This window comes from Sarcophilus harrisii, chromosome 3 (assembly GCF_902635505.1).
Source record: "Sarcophilus harrisii chromosome 3, mSarHar1.11, whole genome shotgun sequence".
Taxonomy (NCBI): Eukaryota; Metazoa; Chordata; class Mammalia; order Dasyuromorphia; family Dasyuridae; genus Sarcophilus; species Sarcophilus harrisii.
Genome location: NC_045428.1, coordinates 490,255,453 through 490,273,185, shown reverse-complemented (window position 1 = coordinate 490,273,185; position 17,733 = coordinate 490,255,453). Strand labels below are relative to the sequence as shown.

The following is a 17,733-nucleotide window of genomic DNA, read 5'->3' as shown; positions in this document are numbered from 1 at the left end:
GCCCTTAGATGTTCTGGGTGACAGGATTGAAGGGAGAGGGAAACATAGATTAAACTTGCCCCAGGTTATGACAACGATGAGCCTGGAACAAACATCTCAAGATTTTCTTTTTTCCATCTTCCCACTCCACTCCCAATACCATTCAGGTCTCTCCTGCAGGAAGAGCTAACTTGCTTGAACTGAGGGTGATACAGAAACACAGTCAGAGGCAAAGCTCAGAAAGGGAACTCCCCATGCCCTCCGCAGAAACTCTATTATTTGAACTCTAGTCCTCTTTCATCTTTTCCCCACTCCCACCATGGGTGAGTTTCCTAGTAGGGACTTTAACTTACACTTCATCACTGGTCCAGGAAAAGAAACCACAGATTTTTGGAGAAAATATACCCGAATCACCAAGGGGACTGGGCAGATGGTACCATAAGGGTGGTTTAGGTGAAGGAGACTGTGGTAAAAGGAACCAAATTCGGACTGGACTTAGGGAACAGACTGGAAAGCTTTTACCCAGCTCTCCACAATCCACAAGCTGTGAAGACTGACTCTGCCTATCCCTCGGGGGATTCTGCATCTTCGCAGGGGAGATCCTAAGAGTTCCAAAGAGGCTCAAGGGGATTGGAAGGTGCTCTGGTCCCCAGGGGCTCACTTAGCTGGCGGAGCTGAGCTTTCATGTGAGTCAGAGGAGAGATCCAGAAGCGGACGGAGAAGGGATAGGGGCGGTGCCTGGGGGCTGGAAACGACTCATGATTGAGACAGCCCCGCCCCCCGGCCCCGGCCCCGCCCTTTCAGAGCCTCGGAGCTGTCCAAGCTCAGTGCTGGAGCCGACGCCTCCCGTGAGCAACTCGCCGCCTCTCCGCGCTTGTCCCGCGCCAACCCGCGCTAATTACTCGTCCACCATCGCTCCGCCCCACCACACTCTGCTTTTCTTCGCCCCACCCAGCCCTACTGCATCCCACCCTTGGTCCCAGTCCATTCCTCCCCCGCTGGGTCGGAGCGCTGGGGGGACCTGGGTCGGCTGTCTAGTCAGCCGCCTGGGACCTCGAGCTGTGCTGCTGGGCAGGTAGCCCCGGGGCAGAAGCCGGGGATCCCAGCAGCCCCGCTTTCTGAGCCTCGCTTTTTCTAGTCCTCGGACACCTAGAACTGTGGGAGCCCAAGAGACGCCCCAGGACAGTATCAGGAACAGCCGCTGGAGCTTCTCCTCGAGACTGCTGAAAGAAATCGTCACGCGTGGATGCGGCGAGAGCCTAGAGACTCGAGTAGCCGGCGCTGCTTCTGCCCTCGGGCGCCTTATGGCTTGAAGGTTAGAAATGGGTTGAAGGTCCAGGTTCGGGAAGGGAGGTGGCCACAGGGACTAGATTCAAACCTTGGGAACTATGAGTCAGGCTTCACAGAGAGAGAGCTGGAGTTTTTCTTCTAGAGGGAATGGCGTACTTGAGAGGCAGAACTTTGGAGAGCGGCGACTCCCGCCAGGGTTCCCAGGTTACCACGGAGCTCCGTGCTTTCTAATGCACCTTTCCTCTTAGGAGCCTAGTCGCAGGCCAGGGCTGGGGCAGAAGCTGAGACGCTTCTCCAGAAGAGCATCCTCCTAAGAACAAAGGAGGCTCTAGGTTGGGGTTCGCTCTCCAGAGCGAAGTATGCTGGACCAGGGACTCATTAACAGTATTCTGGACTGTTTTCTCCTCACCCGGAGCCTTAAGACAGGTTTCCTCGAGGAGCAGTTTTGAATCTAGAGACCACTAGAGCAAGCTTGGTACGGAGATCCCACTTTCTCCGAAGCTCTCTTAAGTCTCAATATGAATTCCAGCAAGGGATTTTCTCCCATTGTCCCTCACCCCAGGGAAGTGGCCAGAATCCGTGATAGGCTGTGAAAGCGCCGAATCAGGTGGGGTAAACAGAGTAGCGAGCAGACAAGTGGCGCTAACCCGTCAGGCTAAGGAGCTAGTGTGGACACTTAACTTGCTTTAAACCTCTTTCCAATGATGATCCCTGCCTGGGACCTGACTTCGGGCTGATCGACTGGCGAAACTGATGATCATTAAAATAGGTTGCTCTTAGCAACTTAGCATTCATTCGTATGTACTGAGGCTTCTTCACCCCCTTTCTCTCGTCTTTCTGACTCTCAGCCAATCTGTCGCTTTATTTCTGTCTCTATGTTGCACTCTTTCTTTCTGGGTCTCATCTGTATCTGTCTCTCTGCTCGACAGATTTCTACCCCACCCCCTCTGTTCTCATCCTGCAGTTTTTTCTTCGTTCTTTTCGTCCAGCTTTTTCAATGATCTTTTTGTTAAAGGCAATGATTTCCACTAAACTTAACCTGGAGTCAGGTTGGAAGTAAAGGGTGGGTTCCCAGTTCCAGAATGGAAAGAGGCCCTAATTAGGGTCTGAATGGAAGAGGTGGGAAGCATTGTGTGAACAAAAAAAGAGGTTGAAATAGATTGAGAACATCTCAGACCTTGCTTGTCTGCTAAGACAGACCTGTGTAAGAAAAAATGAGATCAAATGTGAGAGAGTGCATACATGCGTATATCATGCGACTAATCTTCATGAGACATTTATTCGGTATCCTGAAGTCCCATAGAATAAGTTTCTAGTTGTTGTCTACAGAAAAATACTCTAACCAGTCACTGGTCCCACTAGCTTTATTTTTTTTTTTTCAGAGATAAGGGTCAGGAGTTTTTGAAGAGGGAGTATGTTGAGGGGCTCTCTCCTGGTCCCCACAAATCCTTAGGTAATGAAGCTTCTGAATGTTACCCTAACTCTGAGACCTTCATATTAGTAGATGTCCCATCTGGAGAACAATAGAGGTTTTTAAACTGGATTCAGGGTCTCTACTGAGATTGCACATTTCTGTGGAAGTAATTGTGCTTCTCCTGGATTCATCCTGAAAGATTAAGGAAAGGTGGAAAAAAATCATTGACTCTCATGTACCTGTTGCTGCCATTTGGCAATTGGAGGGAGGTATGTGATAGTTTAGGTTATGGGAAATTAAAAGGACGGCAAATAAACAAGCTTCTACCTCTCTCCCCTATCCTTTTGCTTATCTACAAGATCTCTTTGGATCTTAGTACTTTTCTGACTTAGATTTTTGCGTAGTGAGAGATTCTGGAGTCAATGACCTTGAACTAAGCTAAGCATATGTAGTTCAAGACTGTGATTTTGTTACTTGAAGAAGGTCATGATCTTCTTTCCCCTTCCCCTTTCATTTGAGAAAGGCTATGGAGAAGGGAATGAAAGGCATGAAACTCCTGATTTTTACAAAATGGAACTGATTATCCTAAAATTTCTTGGACTAAAAGAAAAATTAAGATATTAATTAATCAACACTCTACTCCCTACAAACAGACATTTTCAGTTTACCAGATGGGATGGAACTGGAGTAAGCACCAACATCTTAGGGTCTCTTCTGGGAAGAAAAACAATATTCCCCCCATCACTCTACTCCCAAGCATACTTTTGGGTTTCTCTTCTTTTCCAAATACATCCTTGTTCAGTTCCAAGAATTTATCCATATAATTCCAGAATTGCTATCCTGAATGCTTATTTCTCCTTTTGGGTTTCTTCCCTTTGGAATTAGTGCCAATTTTCTTTCCCTCAAGATCTGATAAACTAAACTTTCCTGAAATTCTGAGGAGTGATTAGTTCAGGCTTACAGAGCATCATGTTTCCCAGAGAAGCTGTGCAGCTCATGTCTGGTTGTCAGTAAGTGCTTTCACTGTATTGATTTGATTCTTCCTACTCTATAGTCTGAGGAGATTCTAAGGAGATTGACAAGGCTGGTAACAATGCTTGTGGGCTAGTCTGTCTTCCCTTATCTGCAAGGTTGAGTTCTTCTGTATAGAAAGTGTAAATCTAAACTAATGGATGATGTTGAGAACATAAAACTTTTTCTCTAGCTTTTTGGGATATTAATATTAAGAGTGGAACATAATATCTTACAGAAACATGGCCACATGATCCAACGAATTCAAGCTGAGATGCCCTTTAATCATCTTGCCCTCTGGCAAGGAGGGTTCAGGGGTTTTGAATGATTTTCATGTGATTTGCATTTAAAAGTTAAAACTATGCATAGCAAACCGTTTAGAAATTGGGTAGACCTGGAGGGGTGGGGATGAGAGAAAGAAAAGCTGATCAGAATTTGTGTTCCAATTCTGGCTTTGTCACACACACTTTCCTGCCCCCCCCCTCCAGTTTCCCTTTTCCTAGTTGCTTAATATGTATACAATATGGTAGTTGACTATGTTTTGGCTCTGAGGAAGATAGGAGAATGATATATTTAAGGTTTCCCAATACAGAATCAATTAGGTACTGAAGATCAAGAGACCCCAAGATATAGACACTGTTGTTGCTATGTGACATTTGTACTTGTTGGGAGGGTATGAGCATACCTTTCAGAGAGAGCTTTGGTTTGCCTCAAACACCATGCCTTCCAGTTAAGCCAGATATCCCTGAAACCTCTTGTGGGCAGACCAAGTAGTTTACAGATCTATCAATCAGCAAGCATTTATTAAGTACTTATATGTCAAGCACCATGCTAAGTTCTGGGAGGATGCAAGGAAAGGCAAAAATAGCCCCTCAAGGACTTCCCTTTTTAATGGAGAGACAATATGTAAATAAATAGGTGTCTACAAGATAGGTACAGAATAGGTAGAAGAGAGTCTAGAGGCTCCAGGGTAAGAGGCTAATGCTTAATCAGGTGAATTTCCTTTAGATAATTTAAATTGCATTTTTAATTTGTCATATCCATTCAAAGGTCATTCAGTTCATTCTATTGGCTCTAAGAAGGTTCCTTTCCTATTCCAAAACAAATCCTTTTTTCTACTCTTAAAGTTCTCCTAAGAAGTAAGTGTTATGACCTTCTTGATCCACTGTTCTAGTACCTTGCACTCTTGAATCACCAGATTTCCAAGATTCTTGAATCTGAGTTCAGAGATCAAAAGCCTATAAGCTAAATTATAAACTTAGCTTCATAACTGAAATCTCCTTTAGTCTTGGCTATGTCCAGGAATCACAGGTAGGATGGTCAGTCTTATCTTTCTATTCCAATATACAGCACCCCTGCATGCCTGAGCTACAGTAGTCTTTTGGGGGTCTCTTATGTGATTTTGATTTTCTCATGGGCCTCTCTTAAGCCTTTGAGGAAAACTGGCAGATCTGGTTCCATGATTATGCTTAAGTACTTCTGCTCTATGAGATACCAAATGGACTCAATAAGCATGTGTAAGTAGCTTGCTTCCTTCTCCTAGATAGTGGACTGATATTAATTATCTCTAGCCTTTTTAATTACTTTAATAGTGATGGAATCCAGAGTGAGCACACCCTTTCATCTTTATTTCCCTCATTTTCAATGTAATTGAAATTTTCTTTTTTATTTTTTTACAAGAGACATATTATCTAAATTCATGGGCCTGGAAAATAGCTTGATTGTTGTGTCAGTACGTGTGGGTGGTGGAGTAAAACTGAAAGATTCAACTACTCTTTTTTGCCTCCATTTAGGTCCTAGAAAAGGAGAAACACTTACCCTTCTGGATTCTCAACATTTCTCTCATTATGCCCTAATTCCTTTCTCTGGCAAGCAGGCCCACATCAAAGCCAATGAAATTAAACAATCACCCAATCACCCTTCTCACCTCTCATTCTCTCAAACTCCCCAAAGAAGACTGAGCTTCCTTCTCCCAAGGAGATAGGAGCCCTTGCTCTCTATCAATAAATGAATGTATCCTCTGCCTGTTCCCTTTCCCAACCACTATTGGCTAAACTGTTCAAGGTCAAGCAATAGTGAATTTGGGGATGGGACCATTTTGTTGGCATCTGACCAAGACTATAGGTATTTTCTGCCTAATTTCATATATTGGCTTTGCAGAAATATGCTGACAAACAAAATGACATTACAGGGAGCAGTTCATCCTGTAAGAACAATGTTGAAGCTGAGTCTTTCAGTATCATAAAGAAGTTGGCTTATAATTTTTAAAAATGACTTTACTAAGAAAGCATAGCATGAGTTAGTTTCTAACAGGGGTTAGAGCCAGGAGGTCACTGAAAGACTTTGGGGGAAGAAGAAGTGATTAGGCAGGTGAGAGGGAGAATAAAGGAGTGAGATCTCAGTATATTTTGTTATTAAATATACAGAGTATGCAAATTAATAGGCAAATCGGCTTTAATGTACAACTTCAGCAATTTTTTGTTAACTGGAAGGTACTTATGGGGAACCTGACTTCTCCCAGAAGGAGATAGAGAATTTCCCTGATCTCTAGTATAGAAGAAAGAGAAGGTGAAAAGAAGGGAGGTGAGAGCAATTGGATTTCTATGTATCTTTCCAAATAGCATCAATCAGAACCTGGATAGGGGATGGAAAATGACCTCAGTATATGAGTACTGCTTTCTCCTCCCCTCTACTCCCCACCCCCAACCCAAGGGCCCTATCAACAAACAGGGGCTGTATCTGCTTTTGAGTCCTGTTCAATGCCTGGTGTGTTATTGCTTATTATTAAATAGCAACCATGGCCCCAAATGATGGCTTCCCTGCAGATGTCTGGGAGCTGCCGGCTCAATGAGGCTCGCCTGTCATTGGGCTTCTCCCCATTGTGTGTGCCTTACTCTGTTTCCATTGCTGAGTGTTTGTTATTGTTTGTGCTCTAAGTGGCCCAGCAGGGGAAAAGCATTAGAAATGAAATTATTTTTGTTACACGCTATATAATTGCATCTTCCTCCTTCCTGTAACCCTAGGCAGCAGCCTCACCAACAATTCCCTGGAAATCTTTGGTCTGGAAAGAAAAGATGGGTCATAGCTTTAAAAAGTTTAGATGACCCCTATAATAATAGACCCAACTTATAGGCTTTACATTTCTGAAATACTTTTCTTGAAATTGTCTTGTGAATAAGTCATAAAATCATAATTATTCCTATTTCAAATATAAGGAAAGTGAATTTCAAAGAGATAAAATGACTTGTTCATGATCACACAGGTCTAAATCCAGTATTCCTTCTAAGACATCACATTGCCCAAAGTCTACCTGGCCCATTCATTGTCTCTTCTTTCTCGTGTAGCTGATCCAAGCATGTAGAGAAAGAAGGAGTAGGTGAGACGAGGAGAAATAAAATGACACTTGAGTCTATGTTAAAGAGATTATAGAATTTTTATCCGATGTAAGAGAGGCAGGAGAATGGATTAGAAAGCTTAGAGCCTCTTGGAATCTTGGAATCTCAAGATTTTAGAACTTAATTTCAAAGGACTTGCCTTTTTTCCCCTCTGATAATAGGACTAGTTACATAAAGTACAGAGAGATGCCCCCTAATTCACAGTGAATAAAAAAGAATAGAAAAGATAAATTGAGTAATGTACAATCAACTAACAATGAATCAAGTAGCATTTATTCAGTTCTTATTATTTGCTGATTGACTTTATATGAGATAAAGAATTCTATCTTCTGTATTGTATTTTCTTTCAGCTCTAACTGCTACGGGAAGGTACTATAGAAATTGTTGCTTATTATACTATCATAGGGTCATAAGACTCAGAGACTGAAGGACTATGGGGATTATCCTAACACCCTCATTTTTTATAGATGAAGAAACTGAAGCTAATAAAGTGACTTGTCCAAAGTCACAGAGCTAAGATTGGAACTTGGATCTGCTGACTTGAATTCTTATCTGCATAACTATAAAATCTTGGCTCTCATGACTTATTTCAAGTCTTATTGAATGAAAGGAATATGATGAATTCCAGAAAATGAAAATCAATTGCCTAGACATCTCCCAAACAGAGTATCACTTTTGAACAGTAAAAGAAAGATTGCTCCATCTCCATATCTAAGATTAACCTTTTAGGTGTATGTGTGTATGGGGGGAGGGAATAGGGTTGATTTTGGCACATATGGGAACAGGACTAAATGTTGCAAAGAGAGACAGCATGATGTAATAAGTTTAATTTGGTTTAATAGTTTGAGAGCATGCATTAGAAACAAGATAACATGGCTTCTGTTTCTAGTTCTTGCCACTAACTAGATATGTGATCTTGGACAAGTCTCTCTTCTGGATAAAGGAAGAGAGGGTTAGACACTCTTCACTGTCTCTTTGAGTTATGACATTCTGCCTTTCATAGGATGGTAGCATTAAAACTTTTAAATGTTGCAATGAGTTAGAATGCCTCTTTTCTCATTCTGTTGGAGCTCACAGTGAATGGTAATGAACATTTTTTTTTTAATCATTTACCTTCCCTCCAATTATCCTCAGAGGAAACCACATGCTTGACCCTTCAGAATCCATATTGACTATACTCATTTTTTGTTAATTATATAATACAATTATGTAATTATTTATAGATTAACCATAATAATATTATAATTGTAATTTCTTAAACAGCTGTTATGTCAGAATTGTAAAGTGCCTTAAAAATCATTTAATCCAGCCCTATCATTCTACAGAGGGGAAGCCAATGTGCAGAGAAGAGCTATTGGTCACACATCAGTTTCCCCTCTGTCAAATAAGATTATAAGGATTCTCAGAATGGAAAGCCCAAGGTTGGTGTCTATCTGATTACAAAAGACTTCAAGAGGAAGTTGTTTTCATGAAATCATCCTCATCTTTCAGTTATTTCAAACCCAATTTTTCATTGTTTTTCCTTATACCCAGAACCATACTGATGGGTATTCCTTTATCCATCCATTCATCCTCTTGAAAGCCACTTTGAATTCAGTGGGACTATATTCCACTGAAGTAAAAAGAAACAGTTTTTGCTGATATGATCCTTCCTCAGGGAGATCATTTCCTGTGACACGACTCCACTTATAGTCAATTAAGCCAGCTAATGACAGGAAGGAGGAAATCTCCTTCAGGCTTTCTGATCATCCCTTACCTGACACTAACATGTCTGTTATTCAGTTCTTGAACAGTTAGTTTATCGTGGTGACAGAGAGAGACACCTGACTTTGAAAGTAACTAGAAATTCAGATCCCAAACCAGTGGGGTACAGAATACTTCAACAATTTTGCATTCTTACTTTAGTTTGAATCCTGTAAAAACATCAGTTCTGCAATTCCAAGGGACAAAGGGAACATAAGTCATTCCATTTGAAGTCAGTCCCATTAGATTCCATATACCATTCCTCATGAGTTATGGGAGATTTGGTCAATGGTGTCATTCTTGGGGCTTTAGAGATATCCCCCAAATTTCTCTCTCTTCTTCTTAATGAATTACTATGGGAAAATAATTTACTAGTTATTCCCTATGAATTGATCCACAACTTTCTTGGACTCTTTCTTTTGGTCTTATTATCTTATTAGACTATATTTGCCCCTTTATATAAAGTACAAATTCTTATTGTTTCTTAAACTACCTCATTTAAGCTTCAAAGAGTGCTCTATGATTGTACTCTTCTGAGATTTGTAGTTGACACTTTTAAGATCTTTAATCCTAGTCTATCTCAACTGTCATCATTCTATACTGAAGGTAGACTCATTGTTTCAGGGTTACATAGAAACCACAACTTATGACCATCTCTTTCCCTCTCCCTTGCTATTGTGGCTATTTTACAACAGACAATATTCAATTTGTTGAATAAATGAAGAATACGTTTCCTCACAGCATTAACAATTCCTCTTTCCTTTCCCTGCAGTGGGAAAAGCAGGGTAGCCAATATTATTAGTGTACAATGGACCTATGATTTATGACTAAGTCTATCTCAGAGTTGTGTGTATAGTAGGAAGTGACTTTCATTTCTTAATGCTGAATTTAGATTCATAGTAGAGGATATAGATGGCATGCTGTTCACTGGTTCTCCTGCTGGTCAGCCAGATACTAAGCAGCCCTTAAATTGGTTACTGGAGCTGGCCACCTTCAACTAGGTATGGCTATATTTTATATTATTACTACATTAGTTTGTGGCAGTTTTATTACAGTCAGCATGGTGATTTTAGGTGGCTCAAACATTAGGCAGAGACACATACAGGAAAATATATTTAGGGAAAGATAGGAAATCACATAAAAATGTGTTCATATAAATTGGATCCCAGACCACGAGAGCTACGAGCAAAACATGGGTGGGTGCACTTTGAAGATTTAGATGGTTGAAACCGTTTGGTGCTGTGGTTTGGAGATTAGAGATTGGGATTAGACCTTGGTTTAAAGTACATGGCTGAGAGGGATTCCACCTTTGGTTGCCTTGAGAAATGATAGTTAACAACCCTAACTCATTCTATTTTCCCAAGGACTTGGTGCTATGAATATAGAAATCTTTAAAAGCAAGGAGATACCAGGGGCAGGTGGGTGGTACAGTGGATAGAACACCAGCCCTGAAGTCACAAGGACCTGAGTTCAAGTCTGGCTTCCGCCACCTAGCTGTGTGACCCTGGGCAAGTCATTTAACCCCAATTGCCACAGCAAAAAGAAAAAATAAACAAAAAACCCCAAGGAAATACCATTTAACTAAGTTGCATAAGGTCCAGCCTTGCCAGGAGCTGAGGGAAGAAATGAGATGAATTTAATCCCTCTTTTTTTGGTTGGGAAGGAATAGAAATTATTTCACATGGCAAAAAACAAGGCATAGTCTGCCTTCCTAAGAATATACAAGATATCATTATTCTTCCTATTTTATAGATATGGAAATTGAAAGTGAGAGAGGTTAAGTGGCTTACTATATAGGCTGTCAAATCATTTTAAAAATGTACTCAACAAGAGAGATGTATTTGTTAACTATAGAAGAGGGGACTACAATGAGGAGGACTGGATGGATTGTTTTTCTTATTGGTAGAATCAGATCATATGTGTTCAGATTATAATAATACCTCTTTTATACTCTTCAAGTAATAAATGTTACAATATGTTATCCAGAAGAAGATCTAAGAAAATAGAATTTTGAGATTTGTTTTTTTTTTTAATAACAGTAGACATCAAGAAGAAAAAAAAAAAACCTGAATAGCATATGTTCTTTAGTTTAAGAAATAACTGCAGAGTACAAGTCAGTAAATTTAGGAAACCAAAGAAAGAAATGGGCCAGATTTAGTCCTAATTGAGTCATTCTTCCTCTATTTAATTCTATCTGGTAGCTAGGTAGCACAGTTACTGTAGTGCTACAATGAGGTAAGAAGACTTTTGTTCAAATGTTGCCTCAGACACATTCTTGGCTATATAAGCCTGGCTAAATCATTTGATGCCTCTTAGTCTTAATTTCCTTATCTATAAAATGGATACAATAATAGCATCTCCCCCATGGGACCAATGAGATGATCTAATGAAACAATGTAGCTTAAATACAATTGTTATTTTCTCCCCAAAATCCTTGATTATGATCCCTTTTGCATCTATGTCAGTTCTTCTGTACCAGTGTACTCCAACTTCCTCTGATTGTTCTGACCTTACCCAGAAGAAAGATTACCCTATTCCACTTGCTTTTCTTTTTCTTTAATTATTTTCAACAGAAGATGGATTTGTCTAATGAGCTTTAATAATTGTTAAGATAAATGAAAATACACTATTAAACTCAATTTAAGAAAAGTCAAGTTAAGAAAACTAAAGAATTAAACTTAATTTAAGAATTATTATTTTAAGAATCTATTCGGTGAAAGACCTTTTCCTGGAGTTGGGATACAAAAGCAAACGTGAAATGATCTTTGTTTGTCACAGTGGATAGAGCCCTGGGCCTATGGTCAGGAAATTTTGAATTCAAATTTTGTCTCAGACACTTGCTAGTTGTATGACCCTTAGACAAATCACTTAACCTAAGTCTTTCTCAATTTCCTCAGCTGTAAGAGAGGGATGAGCTTATACTCTTTTGGGGAGAAGATATAGCATATACAAAAGCAAGAAAATACAAAGTAATTTTTAAAAGGAAAGGGTCCTGGGGCCATTAGAAAAGGCTTCACATAAGAGGTAGTTTTTAAGCTCTGCTGTATGTAAGAGGTGTCTTTGAGCAATTTGGAACTATGCCCAAAGGGTTATCAAACTATGCATACCCTTTGATCCAGCAGTGTCTCTACTAAGTCTGTATCTCAAAGAGATCATAAAAAAGGGAAAAGGACCCACATGTGCAAAACTGTTTGTGGCAGCACTTTTTGTAGTGGCAAGGAACTAGAAACTGAGTGGATGCCCATGAGTTGGAGAATGGCTGAATAAGTTATGGTATATGAAAGTTATGGAATATTATTGTTCTATAAGAAATGACCAACAGGATGATTTCAGAAAGGTCTGGAGAGACTTACATGAATTGATGCCAAGTGAAATGAGTAGAACCAAGGCAATAAGATTATGTGATGATCAATTTTTAATGAACTTGACTCTTTTAAAAAAATAAGGTGATTCAATTCCAATATACTTGTAATGGAGAGAGTTATTTCATCCAGAAAAAAAGACTATGGTGACTGAATGTGTATTGCAATGTAGTATTTTTACCTTTTTATTTTTGTTTGTTTGCTTTTTTCTTTCTCATTTACCTCCCTTTTTGATCTGATTTTTCTTGTGCAGCATGATAAATGTGGAAATATGTTTAGAAGAATTGCACATATTTAATCTATATTGGATTACTTTCTGTCTAGAGGAGAGAGAAAATTTTTTTTCAAGAGTGATTGTTGAAAACAATTTTGAATAGATTTTGAAAATAAAAAGCTATTATCAAAATTTTTAAAAAGAAAAAAAATAAGAGATATTCTTTAAACCGTGCTTTGAAAGTAGTAGCTAAGGTGGACCTGAGGGGAGACTGCTTTCTAGACATGGGGGACCAATATAACAAAGGCTTGGAGATGAAACTTGCAATGCTATATATGAGGAATAATTATCAGGATACTTTGGAATAGTGAGAGCATAAAAGCAAAGAATATGTATTTTGTATTTATACCTGAGGCAAAAATGAACCACTGATGATTTTTGAGTAGGGCAGGAAAACAGGTATTAGGAGGATGGATTGGAAATAGAAGAGACTGAAAGCAGGGAAAATCATTTAAGAGATATTGCAAAAGTATAAGTGAGAAGTCAGGAGCATCTAAACTAAGGGGTTGGATGAATTAGAGAAGGAGAGAGAAATAGAAGATATCAGGGGAAGATCAATAGTTCTTCCCTACTGATTGTGTAGGGGGAAAAATTCAAGTTGGAAGGGACTTAGTGGTACATAACAGCTATTGAACCTAATCTAATTCATGTGAAAAAGAATTCCCACTAGAACATACCTAATAAGTTCCTCTCCAGCCCCTCTTTGAAGATCTCTGCAGAAAATAGGTAACACAAATTTGTGACATTACTGTCAATCAATCAGCTAAGCATGTATTAAGTGCCTAGTAGGTATTGGATACTGTGCTAAAGTACTGGGGTGACAAATTCAAAAATAAAAATATCAAGGAGCTTACATTCTACAATGGTCTTCAACATATACTGAGGTCAGTAACAGAACATATCTACCCATAATAAATATAAAATGATGAGTAAGAATCACTAACAATTAAATGAACCAGGAAAGACTTCTTGAAAGAAATTTCACTTGAGGTAATCCTTCAAATCTTGATGGGGGGGAACCTGCTATCTTAAAATGGTCCTCATTCAGCCATCAGGACTAATACAAGTCCTATTCACTAACAAGTGATCTTTTCATGCTTCACGCTACCATTCAGAAATGCTAGAACACTCTATCTATTACACATCAAATATTCTAAATCTAAAGGTATGCTGGGGGGAGTGTTCAGTCACTTTCTCTGATAACTCCAGAGGGGAGTAGTTCTGCCCTATATTTGGGAAAAGTGACTTAGTTATCCCTCTCCATCAAAGCATATTACACAAAAGATAATTACAAATAGTGACTAAACATATTATCAGAACAAGAAAGTAAGATAGTAATTGGTGAAACCATGTAGATTCATTTAGACAATAGAATACATAAGACTTAGAGAGCTCTATGACTTAGGAGTAAGAGGAAATCTTAGCTCAAATGAGGAAAGAATGATCTCACCCAATGCATCCATTCTAAGCAGTCTCTAAGGATACTGACACTGTGAACCAAAAATTCCCCCATATATGCCTATAACTCCAAAAGATCTCCCATTCATCACCCAAAATTTGGGTTTCTTTCATTGCCCCATCTTTCTTTTTTTTCTTTTCTTTCCCAAAAATCTCATGAGAATCATGTGTCATATTTCTTGCACATACCAAAAATATTACAGGGGTATCCTTCAGAGGATAATCAGCTTTACTGGCTGGGGCTATATATTCATAGACACATGCTTTCCATTAAATGTAAGGAAAGACATATTTCTTTACAGGCACTCCTTAGGAGATCAGAGGAGATAAAAACCACTGTTTTCCTTTTCCTAGAAGCCAAGAACATTGTCAACTTAGGTTACTTTGGATTGCTTGCTTTGAGTAATAAATCCTCTTCTATTTCTTGCTTTAAGACAGAGTTTTGCCTGAAGAGAATTAAAGTAGATTCCTGGTATTGGAGCTTAGCAGGAGAGTGGTGATAGTGGGGGGTGGGGGTCTGTCACTTGGAGAACAATGAATGATACTTGAAGGCTGAATATATGGGGAAAGGAGATGATTCTGAACCAAGTATTTATAAACCCAAAGAAGAGCCATGGATACAACCAAAGCTAATGTTGTACTGATGGACATAATTTTTTTTCTTCCCCAGGAAAAGATGTTTTATTTTTTAAAATGGGAATGAGAAACGATTCCTTTCTCACATTTCTTCATGAGACTAAGGCACAGATAAGAAAATGAAAAAGAGAAGAAAAAGAGAAAACTGGAGAAGAGGCAGAAAAGAGGAAAAGACAAAGAGAGGGAAAGGAGAGTTAATAATAATAACTAATATTCAAAAAACACTTTCAATTCAATTAGACTGACATTTGTTTAAGTTCCTGGCATGTAAAGTCTAAAAACTATAACTGTAGGTATTATTAATGTCCTATGTTTGTCCAAGGACCATTGAATTGATATATTATAAGAGGAAAGTAACCATTCATAGGACATTATTCTACAAATGAAAGAAGACATTAAAAAACATTTTATTTAAATGAGAGGATGGTTCACAGGTTCACTTCAGAGAGGCAAATAAAAGGTTTTGGAGGCTTGTTTTTTATCATGTACCCAGAGGCTACAAGAAATAGCATTTCACAGAACTATTGGCCATATTGTCTTGAAGTGCTCATGAGAAGTGTAAACAGTCAGATGACCATGGAAATAATTGCAATTTATGCAATAGCAATTGATACTGAGGATAAAAAAGCAAAGAAATTCTAGGAAAAACTTGACAAGACCCTCCAAACTAAGTCAAACATATTTTCCTACTCATTTCCTTTGATGCAAAGATTGACACAGGGAAAAACGGTGAGGATCAAAAAATGAAAGTGGTCAAAAGGTTGAATATTATTCAGAGTTTCCTAGCCTATGGTTCATAAACACTTTCCGTATGAGTCATTTAAGATGAGCCAATTCTATGCTTTCAATTCATTCATCAACTGGTTAGACCAGAGGTCAAAATCAACATGGTACTGGAGAAAAAAATGAAAATGAAGACACTGCCTATGATTACAGCAGCTCCATATCTGTTTAAACAACTTCTTGATTCTGAAAAACAGTAAATAGTAAAGAGAGGGTATCACCATTTCTCAAAGAAATCTTATTAGTAGTGAACAACTGCTGTGCTGAGGAAACTGAAGGAATCCTAAAAATATCCCACCTGGCAGACACTCGGCAGCTAGGTGATACGGGGATAGAGTATTGGTCCTGGGGTCAGTAAGATTCAAGTTCAAATCCTGGTATAGATATTTATTAGTTGTATGACTTCAGTTAAGTTACTTAAATCTGCCTCTGTTTCCTTAGTGTAAAATTTCACACCTATTTTTCAGGATTTTTATGAGGATAAAATGAAATGATATTTATAATGCACTTAGCACACTATCTGGCACATGATAAGCACTTAATAAGTTTCTTCCTTATTTCTTTCTTTTATTTCTTTCTTCCTTTTCCCTTCCTTTCTATATCTCACTTTTGTCAGTCTCTGTTTCCTTCTCTCTCTCTCTCTCTCTCTCTCTTTCTCTCTCTCTCTCTTCCTCTCTCTGTCTTTGTCTCTATCTCTGTGTGTGTGTGTGTGTGTGTCTTTCTCTCTCTCTCCCTCCCCCTCTCTCTGTTTCTTCCTCTCTGTCTCTATTTCAGTCTCTCTGTCTCTCTCCCTCTCTCTGTCTTTATCTCCCTCTCTGTCTCTCTCCCCACTGTGTATCTTTCTCCCTTGTTATATGTGTGTGTGTGTGTGTGTGTGTGTGTGTGTATGTATGTATGTGTTTCTCTCTTTGTCTCTATCTTTCTGTTTCTCTGTCTCTGTATCTCTCTGGGTGTCTGTCTCTGTTTCTCTCTGTGTCTCTCTGTCTCTCTGTCACTGTCTCTGTCTCTGTGCATCTGTCTTTCTGTGTGTCTCTCTCTGTGTCTGTCTCTCTGTCTCTGTCCCTCTTTCTGTCTCTATTTCTCTGTCTCTATGTCTCTATCCTTCTGTGTCTCTGTCTCTCTGCGTGTCTTTGTCTCTCTGTCTCTATATCTCTATCTTTCTGTGTGTCTGTATCTTTGTCTCTGTCCTCTGTCTCTTTTTGTTTCTCTGTCTCTGTATCTCTCTGGGTGTCTGTCTCTGTTTCTCTCTGTGTCTCTCTGTCTCTCTTTGTCACTGTCTCTGTCTCTATCTTTCTGTGCATCTGTCTTTCCATGTGTCTCTCTGTCTCTGTTCCTCTTTCTGTCTCTATGTCTCTATCTTTCTGTGTCTCTGTCTCTATATCTCTATCTCTCTGTGTGTCTATATCTTTGTCTCTGTCCCTCTCTGTCTCTGTTTCTATCTCTCTGTGTGTCTGTCTCTTTGTCTCTGTCCCTCTCTATCTCTGTTTCTATCTCTCTGTGTCTCTGCCTCTGTCTCTGCCCCTCTCTGTGTCTGTTTCTATCTCTTTGTATCTGTCTTTCTGTGTACCTCTCTCTATGTCTGTTTCTCTGTCTCTGTGTGTGTGTGTGTCTCTCCCTGACTCTGTATCTCTCTCTTTCTTCCTATCTTATTCTTTCTTCCTTCCCTCCTTCTTTCTTTCCTTCCTTCCCTCCCTTCTTTCTTTCCTTCCTTCCCTCCCTTCTTTCTTTCCTTCCTTCCTTCCTTCCCTTTATTTCCTCCTTTCTTCTCTTCTTCCCTCCCTCCTTTCCTTCCTCCTTCTCAAATTGAGAGACATGACAGTCAACGGCATCATGAATTTAGAGTAAAAGCTCATTTGTAAAAAATTACAGAGGAGGATGACAGAAAATTATAACCAGTATGCCTAACAAGCCAGTGAAAAGCAATTGAGGTGAAAAAGATTCTGAAGAGAGCTTGGCATGAGATCCAGTTTTGCCTGCACACCCCAAGAGCATTTGCAATGAGAAGAAATGCAATAAAGAAACATGAAATGGAATAGATTTGCTGGCAGCTATAGGATTGTGGGATTTTGTCTTGTGGGGTGATGGGGAAGTGGGATTAGATGACCAGGTCTAACTCTATGATGATCCTATAACTGAAATCAACCTTAGGTGTACTCCACCACTATATCAGGACCTGATATGAGAAAACAGTAATGACATTTAAGAAGAATCAGAAAGAATGACTGACCTATCCAAATAGGATCCTCGGGTCACTGATCAAGAGCTAGAGGACACCCTAGAGGCCATCTAGTCCAAATTTATGGGTAAGGAAATTGAGACCTAGGGAGTTTGAATAACTTGCCCAATATCACACAAGCTGTATCTTTCAGAGATAAGATTTCAATCCTG

General features: G+C 39.4%; 1 protein-coding gene across 1 annotated transcript in view; it reads left to right on the top strand.

Annotated features, from left to right (window-relative positions):
* Positions 1–820: 820 nt before the first annotated feature.
* Positions 821–17,733, top strand: part of DRD2 (dopamine receptor D2) — a 100,954-nt gene continuing 84,041 nt past the window's right edge. The window contains exon 1 of the mRNA XM_003764217.4: positions 821–1,294. The gene's annotated coding sequence lies outside the window, so the exon portion shown is untranslated. The remainder of the gene's footprint in view (positions 1,295–17,733) is intronic.